The 18,795-nt window shown below is 49.3% G+C and overlaps 1 protein-coding gene across 3 annotated transcripts in view; it reads left to right on the top strand.

Annotated features, from left to right (window-relative positions):
- Positions 1-18,795, top strand: part of LOC149451038 (uncharacterized) — a 221,199-nt gene that overhangs the window by 60,215 nt on the left and 142,189 nt on the right. Inside the window, exon 1 of one of the 3 annotated variants that reach the window (XM_089691124.1) lies at positions 14,217-14,772. The exons of 1 other annotated variant lie outside the window; for it this stretch is intronic. The gene's annotated coding sequence lies outside the window, so the exon portion shown is untranslated. Of the gene's footprint in view, positions 1-14,216; positions 14,773-18,795 lie in introns of those variants that run through there. One more of the 3 variants, XM_089691128.1, reaches the window with a different exon arrangement.

The raw sequence follows: 18,795 nt of genomic DNA, 5'->3' as shown, positions 1-18,795 counted from the left end.
CATTGGTGTCAGTGGAGTAGAATGCCACTTACATGACATGAGTGGTGTCAGTAATCAGTGCTGTGATTATATGACTTCCCTCTGCCAGTCCTGGAATCTGATCTCTCCCAGTCCCAGCCTGGAGAACGGGGTCTCTGTGTTTTCTCGGACTGGGATGAAATGTGGTGTCAGGTGGAGGGGGTGGTAAATGTAGGAGGGGGGGCAGCAGCTGTCCATGGCAGAGAGGAGGACAGACAGAACAACAGCTGCACAAAGTTCCCGGATCCAGAGCCGTGCAGAACATTCACCAGCTGATAGGAGGGGAGTTCTCTGACACCGAGGAGCACAGCAAACACATTGCCTTTTTACATACATTGGTGTCAGTGGAGTATTATGTCTCTTACATTGGTGTCAGTGGAGTAGTATGTCCCTTACATTGGTGTCAGTGGTTTAGTATGTCCCTTACATTGGTGTCAGTGGAGTAGTATGTCTCTAACATTGGTGTCAGTGGAGTAGTATCTCCTTACATTGGTGTCAGTGGAGTAGTATGTCCCTTACATTGGTGTCAGTGGAGTAGTATCTCCTTACATTGGTGTCAGTGGAGTAGTATGTCCCTTACATTGGTGTCAGTGGAGTAGTATGTCCCTTACATTGGTGTCAGTGGAGTAGTATGTCTCTTACATTGGTGTCAGTGGAGTAGTATGTCTCTAACATTGGTGTCAGTGGAGTAGTATCTCCTTACATTGGTGTCAGTGGAGTAGTATGTCTCTAACATTGGTGTCAGTGGAGTAGTATCTCCTTACATTGGTGTCAGAGGAGTAGTATGTCCCTTACATTGGTGTCAGTGGAGTAGTATGTCCCTTACATTGGTGTCAGTGGAGTAGTATGTCTCTTACATTGGTGTCAGTGGAGTAGTATGTCTCTAACATTGGTGTCAGTGGAGTAGTATCTCCTTACATTGGTGTCAGTGGAGTTGTATGTCCCTTACATTGGTGTCAGTGGAGTAGTATGTCCCTTACATTGGTGTCAGTGGAGTAGTATGTCCTTACATTGGTGTCAGTGGAGTGGTATGTCTCTAACATTGGTGTCAGTGGAGTAGTATCTCCTTAAATTGGTGTCAGTGGAGTAGTATGTCCCTTACATTGGTGTCAGTGGAGTAGTATGTCCCTTACATTGGTGTCAGTGGAGTAGTATGTCTCTTACATTGGTGTCAGTGGAGTAGTATGTCTCTAACATTGGTGTCAGTGGAGTAGTATCTCCTTACATTGGTGTCAGTGGAGTAGTATGTCTCTAACATTGGTGTCAGTGGAGTAGTATCTCCTTACATTGGTGTCAGAGGAGTAGTATGTCCCTTACATTGGTGTCAGTGGAGTAGTATGTCCCTTACATTGGTGTCAGTGGAGTAGTATGTCTCTTACATTGGTGTCAGTGGAGTAGTATGTCGCTAACATTGGTGTCAGTGGAGTAGTATCTCCTTACATTGGTGTCAGTGGAGTAGTATGTCTCTAACATTGGTGTCAGTGGAGTAGTATCTCCTTACATTGGTGTCAGTGGAGTAGTATGTCCCTTACATTGGTGTCAGTGGAGTAGTATGTCCTTACATTGGTGTCAATGGAGTAGTATGTCCCTTACATTGGTGTCAGTGGAGTAGTATGTCCCTTACATTGGTGTCAATGGAGTAGTATGTCCCTTACATTGGTGTCAGTGGAGTGGTATGTCCCTTACATTGGTGTCAGTGGAGTAGTATGTCTCTTACATTGGTGTCAGTGGAGTAGTATGTCTCTTACATTGGTGTCAGTGGAGTAGTATGTCCCTTACATTGGTGTCAGTGGAGTAGTATGTCTCTTACATTGGTGTCAGTGGAGTAGTATGTCCCTTACATTGGTGTCAGTGGAGTAGTATGTCCCTTACATTGGTGTCAGTGGAGTAGTATGTCTCTTACATTGGAGTCAGTGGAGTGGTATGTCCCTTACATTGGTGTCAGTGGAATAGTATGTCCCTTACATTGGTGTCAGTGGAGTAGAATGCCATTACATGACATGAGTGGTGTCAGTAATCAGTGCTGTGATTATATGACTTCCCTCTGCCAGTCCCGGAATCTGATCTCTCCCAGTCCCAGCCTGGAGAACGGGGTCTCTGTGTTTTCTCAGGCTGGGATGAAATGTGGTGTCAGGTGGAGGGGGAGGGGGTGGTAAATGTAGGAGGGGGGGTAGCAGCTGTCCATGGCAGAGAGGAGGACAGACAGAACAACAGCTGCACAAAGTTCCCGGATCCAGAGCCGTGCAGAACATTCACCAGCTGATAGGAGGGGAGATCACTGACACCGAGGAGCACAGCAAACACATTGCCTTTTACATCCATTATTATTATTATTATACAGGATTTATAAAGCCCCGATAGTTGGCTCAGCGCTGTACATTACAGAGGGGACAGAACATGTGACAGAACAATACCAATACAATGTGATACATGAGGGGATCGAGGGCCCTGATCCTGGGAGCTTACAATCTAGGAGGGGGGGATGGTGGCACAGGAGGAGATAGCTGTGGGGGATGGGGTGGTAGGAAGAGTGGAGGAGGTCGGCAGTTAGCGGGGGGTGGGGTAGGCTTCCCTGAAGAGATGGGTTTTCAGGGTGCGCCTAAAGGAGAGGAGAGTAGGTGATAATCTGATGGGTTGGGGTAGGGAGTTCCAGAGGATGGGTTAACAAATAATCAAAGGTCGTCCTGCGCTATAAATGGAAGTAGAACCTCTCCTTAAGCTGCCGACACTCACCAACTGACACCTAAAACAGTGTAAATGACACCAATAAATAGTGTAACTCATAATAAATACTAAATACAAATATGTGACAATTCATAGAATACAACCTGAACCAATCACAATTCATACAATAAACGTCTTCATAGCAACAGTGTAACAATATATAAGTCGTGTCATACTGCTACTAAATATCCGTGTTCCATGATGGACACGCGTGTTCACACTGTAAATACATAGAACACGTGTGTAAACATGAACTCCCGTGCTCACACACCTACTGTATAAATAATGGACACGCGTGTTCACGCTGTAAATACATAGAACACGTGTGTAAACATGAACTCCCGTGCTCACACACCTACTGTATAAATAATGGACACGCGTGTTCACGCTGTAAATACATAGAACACGTGTGTAAACATGAACTCCCGTGCTCACACACCTACTGTATAAATAATGGACACGCGTGTTCACACTGTAAATACATAGAACACGTGTGTAAACATGAACTCCCGTGCTCACACACCTACTGTATAAATAATGGACACGCGTGTTCACGCTGTAAATACATAGAACACGTGTGTAAACATGAACTCCCGTGCTCACACACCTACTGTATAAATAATGGACACGCGTGTTCACGCTGTAAATACATAGAACACGTGTGTAAACATGAACTCCCGTGCTCACACACCTACTGTATAAATAATGGACAAGCGTGTTCACACTGTAAATACATAGAACACGTGTGTAAACATGAACTCCCGTGCTCACACCCCCACTGTATAAATAATGGACACGCGTGTTCACACTGTAAATACATAGAACACGTGTGTAAACATGAACTCCCGTGCTCACACACCTACTGTATAAATAATGGGCACGCGTGTTCACACTGTAAATACATAGAACACGTGTGTAAACATGAACTCCCGTGCTCACACACCTACTGTATAAATAATGGACACGCGTGTTCACGCTGTAAATACATAGAACACGTGTGTAAACATGAACTCCCGTGCTCACACACCTACTGTATAAATAATGGACACGCGTGTTCACACTGTAAATACATAGAACACGTGTGTAAACATGCCATCCCGTGCTCACACACCTACTGTATACATAATAACGAGGTATTTATAAACCTTTCTATACATAAAGTGCTATAGAGCCAAAACAGTGCAAACAACTGTCCACTCTGTGCAACAATGATTGGGCCAAAATCTTCTCCTATTGGGGCTAGATTGCCCCCTCCCCCCAGTGACCCCTAGGGGCCAACACCCTGGATCCTTACCTCTTATGGGCCGCTTCCTTCAGTAGATCTCCTTGTGGGGCTCCTATCAGCGGTGATCAGCCAAGGTGTCTGTGAAGGACAATGGTCCCCAATGTGACGGACTCTTTCCTTGCAGGAACATGCAGAGGTCCCATCTCCATAGTCCCCTTTAAATGTCGGCTTTCACAGATCTTTCTGCTCCTTCACTTCACAGCAGCAATATTTGTGTTCCAACACAGCGCAGCTTTGGGGTAGAACAATGCCAGCTTTACGTGGAAATGGTGTCCATCACAGACAGCGTGGAAGGTGGACATGGTCACAGCACTTACTGCCATCGAAATACAGCCACGCCCTAGATTTCTATATCCAGAGGATGGGAGACACCCTGGGGAAGTCCTGGAGGAGGGCGTGGGAGGAGGAGACCAGGGAACTAGAGGGGAGGAGGAGACCAGGGAACTAGAGAGAAGGAGGAGACCAGGGAACTAGAGGGGAGGAGGAGACCAGGGAACTAGAGAGAATGAGGAGGAGACCAGGGAACTAGAGGGGAGGAGGAGACCAGGGAACTAGAGAGAAGGAGGAGACCAGGGAACTAGAGGGGAGGAGGAGACCAGGGAACTAGAGGGGAGGAGGAGACCAGGGAACAAGAGAGAAGGAGGAGACCAGGGAACTAGAGAGAAGTAGGAGACCAGGGAACTAGAGAGAAGGAGGAGACCAGGGAAGTAGAGAGAAGGAGGAGACCAGGGAACTAGAGAGAAGGAGGAGACCAGGGAACTAGAGAGAAGGAGGAGACCAGGGAAATAGAGAGAAGGAGGAGACCAGGGAACTAGAGAGAAGGAGGTCTTGTGAGGAGCGGAGTGTGCGTGATGGGCGGTACTTGGATATTAGGTCAGTGATGTAGTTCGGGGCAGTATGGTGGACGGCTTTGTATGTCAGTGTTAGGATTTTGAATTTGATCCGTTGTGCAATCGGAAGCCAGTGGAGGGATTGGCAGAGGGGGGTGGAGGACACTGAGTGGAGGCCAGTGGAGGAATTGGCAGAGGGGGGTGGAGGACACTGAGTGGAGGCCAGTGGAGGAATTGGCAGAGGGGGGTGGAGGACACTGAGTGGAGGCCAGTGGAGGGATTGGCAGAGGGGGGTGGAGGACACTGAATGGAGGCCAGTGGAGGGATTGGCAGAGGGGGGTGGAGGACACTGAGTGGAGGCCAGTGGAGGGATTGGCAGAGGGGGGTGGAGGACACTGAGTGGAGGCCAGTGGAGGGATTGGCAGAGAGGGGTGGAGGACACTGAGTGGAGGCCAGTGGAGGGTTTGGCAGAGAGGGGTGGAGGACACTGAGTGGAGGCCAGTGGAGGGATTGGCAGAGAAGGGTGGCGGAAACTGAGCGGAGGCCAGTGGGGGGATTGGCAGAGAGGGGTGGAGGACACTGAGTGGAGGCCAGTGGAGGGATTGGCAGAGGGGGGTGGAGGACACTGAGTGGAGGGATTGGCAGAGGGGGGTGGAGGACACTGAGTGGAGGCCAGTGGAGGGATTGGCAGAGGGGGGTGGCGGAGATGGAGCGGTTGGAAAGGTGAATGAGTCTGGCAGCCGTATTCAGAATGGACTGAAGCGGGCATAGCCTGTGGTGAGGCAGGCCAGTGAGGAGGGAGTTGCAGTAGTCGAGTCGTGATATGATGAGGGAGGGGATGATCTGTTTAGTGGTTTCTGGGGTTAGGAATGGGCAGATTTTGTCTTAGGTGGGTGTAGACGAGGCGCTCGAGGAGTTTGGATGTAAATGGGAGCAGGGAGATGGGTCTGAAGTTATTCGGGTCATTGGGGTCCAGGGAGGGCTTTTTAAGTATGGGGGTGATGTGTGCATGTTTCATTGGTGTCAGTGGAGTAGTATGTCTCTTACATTGGTGTCAGTGGAGTAGTATGTCCTTACATTGGTGTCAGTGGAGTAGTATGTCTCTTACATTGGTGTCAGTGGAGTAGTATGTCCCTTACATTGGTGTCAGTGGAGTAGTATGTCCCTTACATTGGTGTCAGTGGAGTAGTATGTCCTTACATTAGTGTCAGTGGAGTAGTATGTCCCTTACATTGGTGTCAGAGGAGTAGTATGTCCTTACATTGGTGTCAGTGGAGTAGTATGTCCCTTACATTGGTGTCAGTGGAGTAGTATGTCCCTTACATTGGTGTCAGTGGAGTAGTATGTCCCTTACATTGGTGTCGGTGGAGTAGTATGTTCTTACATTGGTGTCAGTGGAGTAGTATGTCCTTACATTGGTGTCAGTGGAGTAGTATGTTCTTACATTGGTGTCAGTGGAGTAGTATGTCCTTACATTGGTGTCTGTGGAGTAATATATCCTTTACATTGGTGTCAGTGGAGTAGTACATTTCTTACATTGGTGTCAGTGGAGTAATATATCCTTTACATTGGTGTCAGTGGAGTAGTATATCTCTCTTACATTGGTGTCAGTGGAGTAGTATGTCTCTTACATTGGTGTCAGTGGAGTAGTATGTCCTTACATTGGTGTCAGTGGATTAGTATGTCCCTTACATTGGTGTCAGTGGAGTAGTATGTCCCTTACATTGGTGTCAGTGGAGTAGTATGTCTCTTACATTGGTGTCAGTGGAGTAGTATGTCCTTACATTGGTGTCAGTGGAGTAGTATGTCCCTTACATTGGTGTCAGTGGAGTAGTATGTCTCTTACATTGGTGTCAGTGGAATAGTATGTCTCTTACATTGGTGTCAGTGGAGTAGTATGTCCCTTACATTGGTGTCAGTGGAATAGTATGTCCCTTACATTGGTGTCAGTGGAATAGTATGTCCCTTACATTGGTGTCAGTGGGGTAAGTATGTCCCTTACATTGGTGTCAGTGGAGTAGTATGTCCTTTACATTGGTGTCAGTGGAGTAGTATGTCCCTTACATTGGTGTCAGTGGAGTAGTATGTCTCTTACATTGGTGTCAGTGGAGTAGTATGTCCCTTACATTGGTGTCAGTGGAGTAGTATGTCCTTACATTGGTGTCAGTGGAGTAGAATGCCATTACATGACATGAGTGGTGTCAGTAATCAGTGCTGCGATTATATGACTTCCCTCTGCCAGTCCCAGAATCTGATCTCTCCCAGTCCCAGCCCGGAGAACGGGGTCTCTGTGTTTTCTCAGGCTGGGATGAAATGTGGTGTCAGGTGGAGGGGGAGGGGGGTGGTAAATGCAGGAGGGGGGTAGCAGCTGTCCATGGCAGAGAGGAGGACAGACAGAACAACAGCTGCACAAAGTTCCCGGATCCAGAGCCGTGCAGAACATTCACCAGCTGATAGGAGGGGAGTTCACTGACACCGAGGAGCACACCAAACATTTTGCCTTTTTACATACATTGGTGTCAGTGGAGTAGTATGTCTCTTACATTGGTGTCAGTGGATTAGTATGTCCCTTACATTGGTGTCAGTGGAGTAGTATGTCCTTACATTGGTGTAAGTGGAGTAGTATGTCCCTTACATTGGTGTCAGTGGAGTAGTACCTCCCATACATTGGTGTCAGTGGAGTAGTACCTCCCATACATTGGTGTCAGTGGAATAGTATCTATCTTACATTGGTGTCAGTGGAGTAGTACCTCCCATACATTGGTGTCAGTGGAGTAGTACCTCCCATACATTGGTGTCAGTGGAGTATCTCTCTTACATTGGTATCAGTGGAGTAGTACCTCACTTACATTGGTGTCAATGGAGTAGTATGTCCTTACATTGGTGTCAGTGGAATAGTATCTATCTTACATTGGTGTCAGTGGAGTAGTATCTCTCTTACATTGGTGTCAGTGGAGTAGTATGTCCTTACATTGGTGTCAGTGGAGTAGTATGTCCTTACATTTGTGTCAGTGGAGTAGTATGTCCCTCACATTGGTGTTAGTGGAGTAGTATGTCCTTACATTGGTGTCAGTGAAGTAGTATATCTCTTACATTGGTGTCAGTGGAGTAGTATGTCCCATACATTGGTGTCAGTGGAGTAGTATGTCCCTTACATTGGTGTCAGTGGAGTAGTATCTCTCTTACATTGGTGTCAGTGGAGTAGTATGTCCTTACATTGGTGTCAGTGGAGTAGTATGTCTCTTACATTGGTGTCAGTGGAGTGGTATGTCCTTACATTTGTGTCAGTGGAGTAGTATGTCCCTCACATTGGTGTCAGTGGAGTAGTATGTCCTTACATTGGTGTCAGTGAAGTAGTATATCTCTTACATTGGTGTCAGTGGAGTAGTATGTCCATTACATTGGTGTCAGTGGAGTAGTATGTCCCTTACATTGGTGTCAGAGGAGTAGTATGTCTCTTACATTGGTGTCAGTGAAGTAGTATGTCCTTACATTGGTGTCAGTGGAGTAGTATGTCCCTTACATTGGTGTCAGTGGAGAAGTATGTCCCATACATTGGTGTCAGTGGGGTAGTATGTCCTTGACAACCACCGGGCCAGGGTTGTATGGAAGAGGCCCTTGTCTCCATTGGTTTGGTGACACCATCCTCATGTTGAGGTCATTTGGCCTGGTAAGCCACTGTGGGGCCCCTCTTAACCTTCCTATCAGATCTATGGGTATGGTATGGATTTGGGGGGAGGTGGTATGGATTGGGGGGGAGGGGTCCTGCTGCAGCCGGTTCCATACATTGTACAGATGGGGGACTTTTCAGGCAGTTTAGGGGACCCCCCTCCCATCCTCACCAGGAATGAGGTTTAAAGGAATATTTCATTTTTTTTACTTTTAGTGATGAAGACTGACTGCCCCTTTAAGAACAGTACTTTGTGACAACATTTCCCTGATCCCTGTCCTCGAGGGCCCCCAGACCCCTTTTATGGCCAATACCTGACATAGAAGCCTTCACCATGGGCACAGGTCAGGTGCGATGCTTTGGCCAATCACAATCGGGTCAGGGCGCAGTGCATTGTGGGGCATGGTTGGCCCTCACCGATCACAAGGAACATCCAGCCGGACACTATAGTAGACCCACCAAACCTGAGTGTGTAGACAGCAATGTCTCCTCCGTAGTGATGGGCTGACCTCCCCCGTAGTGATGGGCTGACCTCCCCCGTAGTGATGGGCTGACCTCCCCCGTAGTGATGGGCTGACCTCCCCCGTAGTGATGGGCTGACCTCCCCCGTAGTGATGGGCTGACCTCCCCCGTAGTGATGGGCTGACCTCCCCCGTAGTGATGGGCTGACCTCCCCCGTAGTGATGGGCTGACCTCCCCCGTAGTGATGGGCTGACCTCCCCCGTAGTGATGGGCTGACCTCCCCCGTAGTGATGGGCTGACCTCCCCCGTAGTGATGGGCTGACCTCCCCCGTAGTGATGGGCTGACCTCCCCCGTAGTGATGGGCTGACCTCCTCCGTAGTGATGGGCTGACCTCCCCCGTGTTCACTTCTCCATGGAACGTTCCACCCTAATGAACGATCCACCACCAATAGTATAAAGAGAAAAAGGTGCAGCGCTAATAATGTCAATACTACTATATTAATATCAATATCTAAAATACAGAAGTTATTATGGATATATTAAACGTCCCGGAATCACACAAAGAATGCAAATTCTGTCGTGTCTCCTTTTTTCAGGATAATTAATCCACAGGTAACCAGGAAATGAGTGAAATACGCACTTACCAGAAGTGCGTTCAATAAACGCATGAAGAGAAAATTCCTTTTTTCATCAAGTGCGTCAGGGTCCTTTGGTCTCAGGTTAGGCTGCACTCTCACTAGAGATCCCTCCTGGCCGGATTCCCTGGTTCACTTCTGGGGTCCCTCCTTAGGTTTGGTTTATCTGGGGTTCCTCCTTAAGTTTGATACCTCTCGGAGTCTCTCCTTAAGCTTGGTACTAGAAGGGTGATGCTCATAGAGAGCAATAAGGGACATCCCATAGCGTGATACTGCATAAAAAAGCTTTATTTCCAAATATATATGAAGTAAACAGGCAAAAGTGCTGACCGCAAGAATAAATGTTGGCCACCAGCGGTGGCTTAGATGTCCATGTGCTGTAGCCCCCCTTGACGCGTTTCGTGCGATGCACTTTGTCAAAAGGGTCCAGGGCTTACAGCATGGACATCCTCTCCCTCCTATTTATGTCTAAGAATGGCAATCACGCTGTATAGCGCCCGCGATCCACCACCAATCTCCAACTCATTGCAAGTCTATGGGACCACAACTTGTCCATTCACAAGGGCCCATTGTGGAGGTGAATATGCCAGTTATTGGCCATGAAAGGGGTGCGGGGGTCCCCACATCAGGGAAATTGGCTTCCAAAAAGTAACATTTTGATAGGAGCAGTACATTAAAAAAAAGATAAATCCCTTTAAATATCATGCCGGGGGAGGGGCTAAACTACCCGTGACTATGTATCATCTGTACAAAGTATGGATTTTATTTAAAAAAAAAAGGTTAGGAGGGCCCCCCAATCCATTGCAGACCCAATAGGTGTGGTAGGAAGGTTAGGAAGACCCCCCCCCAATCCATAGCAGACCCATTATGTGTGGTAGGAAGGTTAGGAGGACCCTCAATCCATAGCAGAACCATTATGTGTGGTAGGAATTCTAGGAGTGCCCCTCAATCCATAGCAAACCCATTAGGTGTGGAAGGAAGGTTAGGAGGACCCCCAATCCATAGCAAACCCATTAGGTGTGCTAGGAAGGTTAGGAGGACCCCCAATCCATAGCAGACCCATTGGGTGTGGTCGGAAGGTTAGGATCACCCCCAAATCCATAGCAGACCCATTAGGTGTGGTAGGAAGGTTAGGATCACCCCCAAAACCATAGCAGACCCATTAGGTGCAGTAGAAAGGTTAGGAGGAACCCCTCAATCCATAGCAGACCCATTGGGTGTGGTCGGAAAGTTAGGAGGGCCCACCAATCCATAGCAGACCCGTTAGGTGCGGTAGGAAGGTTAGGAGGGCCCCCCAATCCATAGCAGATCCATTAGGTGTGGTCAAAAGGTTAGGAGGGCCCCCCAATCCATAGCAGACCCTTTAGGTGCGGTAGGAAGGTTAGGGGGACCCCCAATCCATAGCAGACCCGTTAGGTGTGGTAGGAAGGTTAGGAGGGACCCCCAAATCCACAGCAGACCCATTAGGTGTGGTAGGAAGGTTAGGAGGGACCCCCCAATCCATAGCAGACCCATTAGGTGTGATAGGAAGGTTAGGGGGACCCCCAATCCATAGCAGACAAATTAGGTGTGGAAGGAAGGTTAGGAGGACCCCACCAATCCGTAGCAGACCCATTAGGTGTGGTAGGAAGGTTAGGGGGGACCCCCAATCCATAGCAGACCAATTAGGTGTGGATGGAAGGTCAGGAGGACCCCCCCAATCCATAGCAGACCCATTAGGTGTGGTAGGAAGGTTAGGAGGGACCCCAATCCACAGCAGACCCATTAGGTATGGTAGGAAGGTTAGGGGGACCCTCAATCCAGAGCAGACCCATTAGGTGCGGTAGGTAGGTTAGGAGGAACCCCCCAATCCATAGCAGACCTATTGGGTGTGGTCGGAAGGTTAGGAGGGCCCCCCAATCCATAGCAGACCCTTTAGGTGCGGTAGGAAGGTTAGGGGGACCCCCAATCCATAGCAGACCCGTTAGGTGTGGTAGGAAGGTTAGGAGGGACCCCCAAATCCACAGCAGACCCATTAGGTGTGGTAGGAAGGTTAGGAGGGACCCCCCAATCCATAGCAGACCCATTAGGTGTGATAGGAAGGTTAGGGGGACCCCCAATCCATAGCAGACAAATTAGGTGTGGAAGGAAGGTTAGGAGGACCCCACCAATCCGTAGCAGACCCATTAGGTGTGGTAGGAAGGTTAGGGGGGACCCCCAATCCATAGCAGACCAATTAGGTGTGGATGGAAGGTCAGGAGGACCCCCCCAATCCATAGCAGACCCATTAGGTGTGGTAGGAAGGTTAGGAGGGACCCCCCAATCCATAGCAGACCCATTAGGTGCAATAGGAAGGTTAGGAGGGCCCCCCAATCCATAGCAGACCCATTAGGTGCGGTAGGAAGGTTTGGAGGAACCCCCCAATCCATAGCAGACCTATTGGGTGTGGTTGAAAGGTTAGGAGGCCCCCCAATCCATAGAAAACCTATTGGGTGTGGTTGAAAGGTTAGGAGGCCCCCCCAATCCATAGCAGACCCGTTAGGTGTTCTAAGAAGGTTAGGAGGGCCCCCCAATCCATAGTAGATCCATTAGGTGTGGTCAAAAGGTTAGGAGGGCCCCCAAATCCATAGCAGACCCATTAGGTGTGGTAGGAAGGTTAGGAGGGCCCCCCCCCAATCCATAACAGACCCATTAGGTGTGGTAGGAAGGTTAGGAGGGCCTCCCAATCCATAGCAGACTTTTTAAGAAGCCAGGACCCTTTAGGCCTTGTGGGACTTTTAATGGGAACCCCACCCCTAAATAATGGGGGGAGTGAGGGCACCCACCCTCCCTGTGGCAACGTACCCTCAGCATTGGGATGGTGTCCCCAAACCGATGAGGACAAGGACCTCTTCCCCACAACCCTTGCCTGGTGGTTGTGGGGGTATGCTGTTGGGGGGCTCATTAGTATCAGGGTACCCCTTTAAATAAGGGGGCACCCTGATGCTGCCCCCCCTTGGGAATGAGTAAGGGGTGAAAAATAAAGACTCCAGACTTTGAACAATTCCTTTATTGAACAAAAATCACAACAACAGTTTATGACGAATCCTTTATTAATAATAAAAAAGACAAAAAATGTTTCCATCGTCAGACGACGCCCACTGACCCGCCCAGCACTCGCTGCAATGCGACAACAGGTCTGACATTTGGTGGTCAGATGTCAAGAAATAGGCGTGGCTAGCGGTGACGTGGGCTTTGTCCGCTGCGGTGGAAGGAGAAGTATGATCCGGGGTGACAGAGGAGGAGGTGGATGAGGATGGCTGACTTCTCCCCTCCCCCACCTCTTCTGCATGTTCTGGCTGAATAACACGGCCAGCAGAGGAAACAAAGGCCAGGCGTGCCCTGCCTGCAGAGGATGCACCATGTCCACCACCACCACTTGTCACAGTGGGTACACAGGCTTCCCGCCCTCTCTGAGCTGCCTGGGAGACCCCGCCTCTCCTTTCTGACATGATGGTGACTTTTTGGGGGATTTTTATGACTTTTTATCTCAGAGTGTGGGATGGGAATTTGGTGCTCGGGTGCGATACGTCTGCGCTTGGTGCGCTATAAACCCTTTTATTATTGTTCGGGGGAACAGCAATTATGGGGAATTTATTTTATTGCTGCTGTAAAATAATGAAGAAAACCCCAAAAACCCGACTGGTGACACCGAAGGAGGAGCCGCAATTCTGGGGAAATGTTTGTAGAAAAGATAATAGAGCGAGCGCTAAATGCCGTATATGAAATTAAAATGATATATATTCAAATGAATGAAAAGCAGCCGGCACTCGGGGTATAGGTCACAGTCCCAGAATCACAATTGCTACAATATTAGTGCAGTGATAAAAAATGCATGTCATAAATTCCATAAACGCATGTGTGAGTAAAGTGCTGAAAGTGCAATATTAATAGAACTAGTTCAAGATGACATAAAATGCAATAAAAGAAGTTCATCAATGGGTACACCCCTGAGGAGGTGTTATTACACGAAACGCGTTGGGTGGAGCCCTATTGCTGACCTCTAGCTGCCGCTACTGGTGAGCGGCGGCCATTTTGGTACTTTATTCATTTATGTATTTATTTTAGTACTCCAAATTGGTCCCTTTTTTTGTTACTTCCTATTATTACCTTACATCAAATACTACACTATAAGCACCTTTGTGGCTCCTGTGGCTGAGCTCATTCCCCCCAGGACCACCAGGCACCCACCCTGACGGATGGACGGATGACCCCGTAGCTGTCAGCATACCGCTGCACCCCCAGATGTGCCATGTATTCTAATCAATGCACATTATAATTGATGGTCTGGTGAGTGTACGTCCGTCCCGAGGGGGGATTTCCTTTTACAAGCTTTTACACCGTTACTCTTCCCGGATAACGTCACGGCCAATCATAGGCATCTCTTCAGCTGATATCTTTGCACAAGAGACGTTTTACATTCACAAATGCTCTGATGAACTTCTTTTATTGCATTTTATGTCATCTTGAACTAGTTCTATTAATATTGCACTTTCAGCACTTTACTCACATATGCGTTTAAGTCACATGCGTTTATGGAATTTATGACGTGCATTTTTTAGCTCTGCACTCATATTTTAGAAACTGGGGAAATGTTGTATCTATCAGCTGGTGAATGTTCTGCACGGCTCTGGATCCGGGAACTTTGTGCAGCTGTTGTTCTGTCTGTCCTCCTCTCTGCCATGGACAGCTACTACCCCCCTCCTGAATTTACCACCCCCCACCTGACACCACATTTCATTCCAGCCTGAGAAATCACCAAGACCAAATTCTCCTAGTCCGATCCCACCGTACACACCATGAGAATATTGGAGGAATGAGCGTTCGGTTTCTGCATGCTGGTCTCATATGGGAAATGAAGAGATCAAACAGCCAATGGAAATTCCCGGAAGACAGAACCCAACTTGAAAAGCGATGTCATGTGTTGTATTTACGGATGGAAACTCGGCTGATTAACCCACAGTCAGAAGTCAGAAGAGAGGAGGTACCCAACCAGAGAGGAGGAACCCGACCAGAGAGGAGGAACCCGACCAGAAGAGAGGAACCCGACCAGAGAGGAGGAACCCAACCAGAGGAGAGTTATCAGCGGAGCTCCACTTCCACCTCCAGAACAGAACACCATCAGCCAGGTATTAATTTCCCAATTCACCCCACTAACCCCCATCCACCCCTCTGTCCCCCCACTGCCTCCCATCAACCCCCCTGTCCCTCCACTGCCTCCCATCAATCCCTCTGTCTCCCCACAGCCCCATCCACCCCTTTGTAACCCCATCCTGCCCTCTGTTCCCCCACTATCCCCCTGTGCACCCATTTGTCCCCCACTGCCCCCCTGTACACCCCATTGTCCACCTCTCTGCTCCCTGTCCTCATCTCTGTTCTCCCTGTCCTCCCATTATTATTTTTATTATTATTATACAGTATTTATAAAGCGCCAATAGTTCGCTCAGCGCTGTGCATTACAGAGGGGGACAGAACATGTGACAGAACAATACCAATACAATACAAAACATGAGGGGATTGAGGGCCCTGCTCTTTGGAGCTTACAATCTAGGAGGGAGGGGATGGTGGCACAGGGGGAGATAGCTGTGGGGGATGGAGTGGTAGGAAGAGTGGAGGAGGTTGGCAAGTTAGCAGGGGGTGGGGTAGGCTTCCCTGAAGAGATGGGTTTTCAGGGTGCGCCTAAAGGAGAGGAGAGTAGGTGATAATCTGATGGGTTGGGGCAGGGAGTTCCAGAGGATGGGTGACACCCTGGAGAAGTCCTGGAGGCGGGCATGGGAGGAGGAGACCAGGGAACTAGAGAGAAGGAGGTCTTGTGAGGAGCGGAGTGTGCGTGTTGGGTGGTACTTGGATATTAGGTCAGTGATGTAGTTCGGGGCAGTATGGTGGACGGCTTTGTACGTCAGTGTTAGGATTTTGAATTTGATCCGTTGTGCAATCGGAAGCCAGTGGAGGGATTGGCAGAGGGGGGTGGAGGACACTGAATGGAGGCCAGTGGAGGGATTGGCAGAGGGGGGGTGGCGGAAACGGAGCGGTTGGAAAGGTGAATGAGTCTGACAGCCGTATTCAGGATGGACTGAAGCGGGGATAGCCTGTGGTGAGGCAGGCCAGTGAGGAGGGAGTTGCAGTAGTTGAGTAGTGATATGATGAGGGAGTGGATGAGCTGTTTAGTGGTTTCTGGGGTTAGGAACGTGCGGATTTTGGCGATGTTGCGGAGGTGGAGTCTGCATGTTGTGGAGGTGGAGTCTGCATGAGTTTGTTAAAGATTGGACTTGGGGCTGGAAGGATAGGTTGGAGTCCAAAATGACACCAAGTACTCTGGCCTGCAGGGCGGGTTTGATGGTAGCGTTGTTCGATGTGATAGAGAAGTCAATGGGGGGTGGTGTCCGGGCTGAGGGGAAGACAAGAAACTCGGTTTTGGAGAGGTTCAGTTTAAGGAAGTGGAGCGACATCCAGTCTGATATGTCGCTCAACAGGTGTGTGATTTGGGCGGAGACAGAGGGGGTGAGGTGGGGGGTTGGGAGATAGATTTGTGTGTCGTCGGCATAGAGGTGGTAGTTGCCCCTCCCTCTGTCCTCAAGTCCACCACTCTGTCCCCCATCTGCCCCATTCATCTATCTGTCCCCCCACTGTCCCCCTGTCCACTGCTTTGTCCCCCCACTGTCCCCCCATCCACCCCTTTGTTCCCAAACTGCCCCTGTCCACCTCTCTGACCCCCCACTGCCCCACTGTCCACCCAACTGTCCCCTCACTGCCCCTACTGCCCTCCATACACCCTTCTGTCCCCCAACTGCCCTCTGTTTTCCCCTCACTGCCCCCCATCCACCCCTCTGTCCCCTTACTGCCTTCCTGTCCACCTCTCTGTCTCCCCACTTCCTCTCCACCCCTCTGGCTCCCCATTGCTCCCCTGTCCCACCACTACCCCCGTCCACTCCTCTATCACTCCAATGTCCCCCAGTCCCCCCCTCTGTCCCCCACTATCCCTCTGTCTCCCCCCACTGCCCCCCTGTCCCCCTCTTCCACCACTTTGTCACCCCACTGCCCCTCATCCACCACTCTGTCCCCCCACTGCTCCCCTGTCCCCCATCTATCCCCAACTGTCCTCCTGTCCACCGCTCTGTCCCTCCACTGTCCACCCATCCACTCCTCTGTCCCCCACTGCCCCCGTCCACCCCTCTGTCCCCCCACTGCCCCCCTGTCCACCTCTCTGTCCCTCCTCTGTCCACTCATGGCCCCCACTGCCCCCATCCACCCCTCTGTCCTCCTACTGCCCCCGTCCACCTCTCCGTCCCCCCATTGCCCCCTGTCCACCTCTCTCTTCCCCCCCCTCTGTCTGATTATGGCCCCCACTGCCCCCCATCCACCCCTCTGTCCTCCTACTTCCCCCCTGTCCATCCCTCTGTCTCCCCACTGCTTCTGTCCACCCCTCTGTCCAACCACTGCCCCCCTGTCCACCCTTCTGTCTCCCCACTACCCCCTGTCCACCCCTCTATCTCCCCACTGCCTCCCTGTCCTCCCCTCTGTCCCCCCTCTGCCCCCTCTGCCCACCTCTCAATCCACCTGCTGCCCCATTTCCAGCTTTGCTATGTGTATTCAGAATTCCCCGCCATGTCATGCCTCTTTCTATGCTTTCAGATATAGGTGACCCAGTTGGTGAGAACTTTTATGGGGCTCTCAGGGTATGCCCACCCCCCTGTCAGGGGCCCCCACATTGGTTCCTGGACTCACCCATTCCTCTCTTACAGTGTGAGCAGGAGGTGATCGGGGAACATCCTCTCCCTGATCCCTCTGTGGGTAATGAACCCCGAAGTCGCTTGTATCACTTCAGGGTCACAGCTGTAATTTCCTGGCTGCTGCAGCTGTTGATGCAGCTAATCAAGCACAATGTGTGGTTGATAAGCTGCATTGGAGGGCAAGGGAGACATTGGGGGTCCAATAGACATCCAATGTCTCCATAAAGAGGACCTGTCACCTGCTCATGCTACCACATAGCTGACTTGCTAAATCCTGAGTAAACAAAAAATAAAATAAATGTTAAAAAATGTTGAGTCTCCGGCATTCACCCGTGTCCATATCATGATACAAACCCCCAGCGTGTATGGAGACATAAATGGTGTCACACATGTGAGGTGTCAGCGCACACGTCACAGGGACATGAAGAATTGTAGAACCATCATACATGATGATGACCTGTAAAGGCTTTTAAAGGCTGATTTATGGTGAATGTTTGGAGGCCATAGATTTTGTGATTTCCCAGGCAGATGCAGTTCTAAGGATGGACATGTTTGGTATCTACTTACTCCATGCAGCCCCATATTTTATATTTCACCAACAAATTGGGGATTTTATTGTGTTTGCACTAAAATCATTTCAGTGTATTTTTTTCCTGAAAACTTGGGTTTGATGAAATAGCCGAGCAAATATTGTGCGCCATAAAAAGTGTGACTGCTGCCTCTTCATTCTTCAGGGTCTCTGCTTTCCGAGAATAGAGAGCTGATTGGTGGGTTTCCAGTCATTCATAGTAAACAATGGCGGCTGATGCAATCTTTCACGCCGCACAATATTTGCTCGGCTGTTCATCAAATGCGTATTTCCAGGAACAAATACAATGAATCTTAGTGACACCAACACAATATTTCTCCTCATTGTTAGGAAGATAGAAAAGATGATGTGATGAGAAAATAGATACCAAACGTGTCAAAGCTGAAAATTGTGCGTACTCAAACTGCAGTACCTAAAATCTTCCATAGGTGGCACTTTCAAAGCTTTTCCAGGTCATCAGTTTAGAGTTCCCCTTGAATAACACCCCGAAAATTATTGGTGTCAGTCAGATGTTGTCGGTGATACCTCACATGTGCCACACAATTGCTGTTTCTGTACACATGTGTGTCCTATGCGCATGCTTGTATTCATGTGTGTGATGCGCACAAAGGACAGGTTTGCTTTACACTTTTTTAATTATTTTTATTGATTTTATTACAATTGGATTTTTCATAAAAAATTTTCATTTAACTTTATTACTATTACAAGGGGGATAACAAGAACATTTATAAATGGACCTCGGCAGACGAGGGGTTAATGAATGAGGTGAAGTCCTGCTGACCTCCATCATCCAATCATTGGCAAGCAATCTGCAGAGTCATAGTTCCTCACAA

The sequence above is a fragment of the Staurois parvus genome, unplaced genomic scaffold (assembly GCF_062004578.1).
Source record: "Staurois parvus isolate SC_StPar_1 unplaced genomic scaffold, SC_StPar_1.0 ptg000551l, whole genome shotgun sequence".
Lineage (NCBI taxonomy): Eukaryota > Metazoa > Chordata > Amphibia > Anura > Ranidae > Staurois > Staurois parvus.
The sequence above is the reverse complement of the archived record's forward strand: the minus strand, read 5'-3'. Positions and strand labels throughout refer to the sequence as shown.